This window comes from Coturnix japonica, chromosome 1, assembly GCF_001577835.2.
Source record: "Coturnix japonica isolate 7356 chromosome 1, Coturnix japonica 2.1, whole genome shotgun sequence".
NCBI lineage: Eukaryota > Metazoa > Chordata > Aves > Galliformes > Phasianidae > Coturnix > Coturnix japonica.
Window position 1 is genome coordinate 96,980,712 of NC_029516.1, and position 6,000 is coordinate 96,986,711.

A 6,000-nucleotide genomic window follows, 5' to 3' on the forward strand; every position below is an offset into this window, starting at 1 on the left:
GCTTTTAATTCACAAACATGTTAAAAAAAAAAAACAAAAACTATCAGCCTTTGAAGAGCCAACTAGAGTCAGAACAGTCAATATTACAGTGCTTCTCTGGAGAAATGACTGATAACTTTTGCTGTACCTGCTTCATATGGGTCCTGCAATTCAGCTTCTTTTCCAAGCAGTTTGCAGTTTAGTCTCAGTGCAAGCTGCTATGCAATGTATTAGCGTTACTTTTTTAGTTATACTAAAAATCCTTTGTGAACTCGGCAGAGAACAGTCCTTTTCATAAACACAATTTTAAAACACCAGGTTTAAATTTATTACCGTTCATTCAGAAATGACAAAGCCTTTTTAAAACACTGAATTTTCCACCAAGATTTCCCTTCTGTACAGCTTATAAGCTTTTTTCCTTTCTAAATCCCTTTTAATTCTTTTAATTACACAGAAAATAAAAGTATAAACCATGATAAACTGTGAAATTTGTCTGAACTTCATTTTCTTTGACTGTCATGCTTAACTTTTTGTACCGCCACCACATAAGAGTAATTTGCAAAGAAGATGCATGTGGAGCTCAGTGAATCCATATGATTTTTGCACATACACTCAATTACGCTAAAACAAATCACACATGAACTGCGTGCAATACGGCTACTGAATGACAAAAAATGTATGGGACTTCTTGAAAAAGCATGCTTCAGTCAAATCAGGTCAAATAGACTGTGTATATCCATGCTTAATAAGTTAAAAATGAAGTAATAAACTCAGTGCAAAGCTAGGAGGTATTACGAAAAACTCAAACTGGTAAGCCTATGTGACTTACAAATGAGAAGGCATCAACCAGATTTTGCACAGTATTTTGTTACAAGTAGTTCACAGAGCAGCAAGCTACTGCTTCTAACCCGCCACCGTCAGCAGTAGGAAAAAGACACAGATATATTCTCACACATATTTGATAACAGCAGAGCATTAGCAAAAATAGACCCTTACAGGCCACTTGCAGCAACTGGAGGAAGATAGAAGCATAAAAAGCTTGCTCGGTAGGCAGTGTAATTGGGAATGAAAGGAGGTTAACAGGTAAGAGCATCATCTCCCAACCCCTCTCACCTGCACTGCCTCAGTCAAGGCTGCTGCTACCTCCCTGCTGGCAGCCCAGGTGCTGCAGGACAGCCCACCCTCTGCCTGGAGAGAAAGGTGGTGCTGGCCACAGGCTGCACTCAATGACTTGCAGCAATGCTCTCTGAGCCCTTCAGTCCCCATCCAGTCACGTCACCCTGAGCAAAGTCCAAGAGATTTTTTTCTCCCCTTGCTGCTTCCTTGCGAGGTGAAAAGAAAACAAGCCTGTTTCATTACAGACCTCCTGCAGGAACTTGAAAACTTGGGTGTCTAAACGGCACTGATTGAAACCACATTGAAGCTCGTGTTTGCTTAACTTGCAGAGCTGCAAGCCTGCCGGTGCTGATCACTTCCTACAAGCCAACCCTTTTGGTAAGTCAGCAGCTAATGAGGTACGTGCAGTTCAAAGCTGCAGACTACCTGGCAAACACAGATCTGAAACACAGCTCAAGTTGAGGTTCACGTGCATGAGCAGCACTGTGAAAAGGGCAGCTGCTTCTCAAAGTTCAGCCAATATGGCACAGCACGCAGGCAGTCTCCAAGCTTCCCTGCGCTGGGAGGATCAGCAGCAGCACATCATCACTGAACAGATAGTAAGGCTGAAAGCAACCCTGCTATCCAGACATTGTGGATACCATACTGTGTGAATACTACACAGTGCACATGTTGAAACAAACAACTGAAGAGCTCAATACGACAGCAAACCCCTGGCTCTCCAGCCCCTGGTGCACACCAGCAGCCTCCCAGACACAGTGGTACCACTGCGTCCAGGTCGTGTGGCTGTAACTGAGGCCCTTCCACCCACTGTCTATCAAAGCATCTGGTATCTACAGCTAAAATGAAAACACATGTTTATTGTTTTCTCTTAGGGCAGACAATTAATATTTATACGACGCATTATCAAACAAACATAACTATGTATTTTGTTCTTGGAATAAGTTTTTTTTTTTCATAACGGAATGAAGTTGTGCCAAGGAGGGATTTCATCTGATGCAAGCAGCATGCAAGAGCAATCCACGTCCCATCGTAACTTTCAAAACTGAAAAGCAGTGTTTCAGAACGTGTCCCAGAAAGACTGAAAATAAATGCTGCGGAGCACTCTGCTGCTCTGTCCAAGAAAAAGTGCCACCAAGACTAACAGGAGATACCCCTGCAACAGAAGTACGGCAGTAGATATCCTGCAAATGGCATGTTTACTCTAGATCAAATATCATTTTAGCTCTTAAACAACATAAAAATGCCTCACCGCATACATTTCAGCTTTTATATACACACCGATTAACAAAGACATGCACTACATCTACAGCAGAATAAACTCTTGGGTTTTCATTGTGAAATTGCTGTTTCTCGTGCTCAATCAAGCTCTCCAGATTATACACATACCACTACATATAAATAGAAGAGGTCAAAACGTAGTTTAAATATAACAGATATGTCTGCAGCTCCATATTTAGATGCACCCTTTAATTTTTTTCTATTCCCTACTTTTTACTGACATTTAAATTTAGCAAAGTAATTTTAGACTGTCATTTTTTTTACCTACACTAGTTAACTACCAGCAACATTGTCAAAGAAATGTATTAGATTTCCTCTATTTATTTAATTACTTTTCAAACCGTTGCAGTAACACAAATCCTCACAGCTCCAGCCTTCAGCCCAGCCAGAAGACAAAATGATGCTCAGCTAAAACCTACCTGACTAAAAGTACATGGCTAGAACCATGCTGGGAAATCAGATATATTCTAGTGGCCAAAAAAGTGGCCAGCTATGGGTGCAATGAAAGCCAGCATGGCGTTAGAACACAAAAGGTCATTCTTTCAAGCCCTGACCATTCCCCCTGTCAGCAGTGTCCACCTAGGGTTCAGGCCACAGCCTTCCACAATGCATGAAATACAATTTGACTTTACAGACGCTCTCCTCCCCACCCCCACCCCCCAATATATATATTATATATACACTTTTGTATATATATATATATATATATATATATATATATACACTTCTTTAAAAAGCAACAACATGGTAATCTCACTGATAATAAAAAATAAATCACCCCCCCCCCCCCCCCCCCCCCCCCCAAAAAAAAAACAAAACACCTCCAAACAACCCAGCCCCAAAGCCCAACAACCTGTGGTAGGTATTTCAAGGGAAAGGATTTGCTTCAACCCAAGCAGTTGTAATGGTTTCATTGTTACCTGCTCATAACTCCTGGAGTGTTTAAGAAAGGAAGGAAGTGTGGCATGTATCCTCTCACTGCTACCAGATGCCAACAGCGCTGCAAAAGCTTTCCATGACTTTTATTTTTGATTCTCATCAAAGGGCATAAAAACAAGGGGAGAAACTCTTATATGGGCAAACCTTCATTAAGTGGTCAAAACGAGCTGCCCTGCAGCACGAGAACCAATGCAGTCCATCTCTAGCTTGGCTGGAGAAGCGCTGGTGTTTTGTAGGGAGTGCGAAGGAAGGGATTTGCCTCATCAGTAGCCAGGTATTCGCTCATGTGATGCTGCTCAAACCAAGCGGGTGACAAACAACCAGCTGGGGATTTGGTGTTTGTTTACACAGCTCCACGTGCACATAGAAAATAAATTCCACTCCCCTCTCCCCCCAGCAAGCAAGTAGCAGAGACATCCACAGTGCCCAGGCAAAAGTAATGGAGTCTGGGGTTACAATCATGCCACTAACAACTGAGACTGCAATTTCTGCCTATTGACATAGGAGCAATTGTGCTAATGATGAGGGATGCTCCTTCTGAGTTTGTAGCAATCTGTACTTCAAGCTCATGGCTCCTAACACTGATACTGCTCAAGAGGCTCATGTACCCACACTGCATCACAGCCTGACAAGGAGCTCAAAACTGGTTAAAAACCCCACATCTCATGCTGCTATAAACCATTGGAAGAGGCAACCAACTGATATCTTCTAGAATATATCTTTAGAAACGAAATGCTACATAAATTGTAAGCCAGAGTAACACCTTAGGAGCAAAAAGTCCGACTGATCCCATCTAGGACTACCGCTGACAGATCATTTATAAAGTGCCTGCAACATGTAACTCTATCCAGCACTGTATGATTTGTTTAACTTTGGGGAGTCAGTGGTGGGAGGTGGGGACAGATGCTATCCCAAACTCTAAGCCCTGTTGGAGGTAGCTCTTTTCTTCCTTGCAAAGTTTCCCAAAGATTTGCGCATCCCGTCAGCCATTGTTTGGCTGCACACAAGAGTAGTAGAAAATAAGTAAGAGCCGACATTACTCTTTCATCCCACAGCATCACTGATTATTTTTGATGTCATTTAGAAAACAGACAAGATAACATCAAAATAGATTTGTCCTACATTAAGCATTTAGCCTTCCTTTCTTTTCATTTAATTAGGAAGCTTCCAAGTGATCTGTAACGGACCGTTCTCTTTCTCGCTTTCCATGTCAGCTCAGGAGTGTTTGAAACCCCACAGGTGGTGGTGCACAGACCCGATGAAAGCTTCCATTTCCTACCCTGGTGAGATGCTGTCTTTGTCTACTTTGCTTGTTTCCATGAAACTGGGGAAGCCGTTAAAGGGTTAAACCAAAGGAATGTGACATTTCTCCATGTGCAGTTCAGAGACCTATCCTGGTTTTTCTAACGGGCTCAAAATTACATGGGTAGAGTGTAATTTCCAAACTATTGGTTTAGAGCTGAAGCAGTGCTAATTCAGAGAGTGGCACTTCTTTGAATACAAATAACTATTAGGGAAAAATAAGAAGGAAAAAAAAAAAAGAAAGTACAAGTTTAAGTACACTGTGGGCACTCTGTGAAGGCAGCAATGAATGGAAGTTTATGTTAGCCAGAACTTGCAACTTCAGCTTTTGCAAATAAGATTACCTTCACTACAAAGCCTACGGGAAAGTCATCTGGTCACCCAAACAGACATTGAGTGCGCTGTGCCCAAGCTCTGGCTCCAAAAAGTGCCACAACCAGCCCTGATCTCATCAGCCCAACTCAGGTAACTGAAGGTTTTCCTACATTCAAGCGCTTGCCAGCTTTTGAGACAGCGGCACAGGTATTAGGTAGCTGAATGGCAAAGTGCCGAAAGAATTACAAACGAACGAGAAGAAAAAAATAATAATAAAGGGGGAGGGAGGATATTTCAAAGACTTGAGCCCGAAAAAAGAGCGGCCAGCCTGAAACCAAACGCATCAAAACGAAAGTGCTATCGCTTTACAACCCGAAGCAGCCGGAGATGTCCGAGTGCGGGCAGCGGGCGCACGTAGGAGGATGCTCGGCCACCGCCGCCCCACTCCCTTCGCCTCGACGGCGGCGCCGCGCCCCCTCCGCGCCCATCCCCACGGCCTCGGGCCGCTCAGTGTCCCCCCCGCCTTCCCCCGCGCTCTGTCTACCGCGGTCCGGGAAAAGGACTTACCGGGCTCGGCGTGCGGCGGGGGACGGGGCCGGGGACGGGGGAAGGCGGCGGCCGCCGCCAGCGGGAACGAGCGAGGGAGTGAGAGAGAGCGCGGGGCCGGCGGAGTGTAGTGAGTCACTTCAGTCGGGACGGGCTCAGCCCATCGCGCTGGCCCCGGGCTCAATGAGCCTCTTTCTTTCTCCAATCGCCGAGCGGCGCAGCCGCTGCTCCTCGTTTCTCCCCGGCTCCCCCGCGGCCGTCGGGGCCGCCCCGCGCTGCCCGCCGGGCACCGGCACCCCCCGGGGCGGCCCCGCTCCGCACGGGGGTGGGGGCGGGCGGAACTGGAGGTGAGCAAGACCGGCGGGGGTGGGGGGGAAGAGGGGGAGCGGGTCTGTGAGGCTCGGCCCGGGAGGGTTTAAAGAGAAGTACATGCGACGAGCCGACGTGAAGTCCGAGAGACGGCAGCGGGGCTCGGGAGCACCGTGCAATAAATAAATGGATGCGGGGAAATAAGAGGAAGGG

At 45.8% G+C, this 6,000-nt stretch overlaps 1 protein-coding gene across 2 annotated transcripts in view; it reads right to left on the minus strand.

Moving 5' to 3' along the window:
- Positions 1 to 5,775, minus strand: part of ERG (ETS transcription factor ERG) — a 143,575-nt gene extending 137,800 nt beyond the window's left edge. Inside the window, exon 1 of one of the 2 annotated variants that reach the window (XM_015882555.2) lies at positions 5,500 to 5,775. The gene's annotated coding sequence lies outside the window, so the exon portion shown is untranslated. The remainder of the gene's footprint in view (positions 1 to 5,499) is intronic. The other variant, XM_015882537.2, reaches the window with a different exon arrangement.
- Between the last annotated feature and the right edge of the window lie 225 nt (positions 5,776 to 6,000).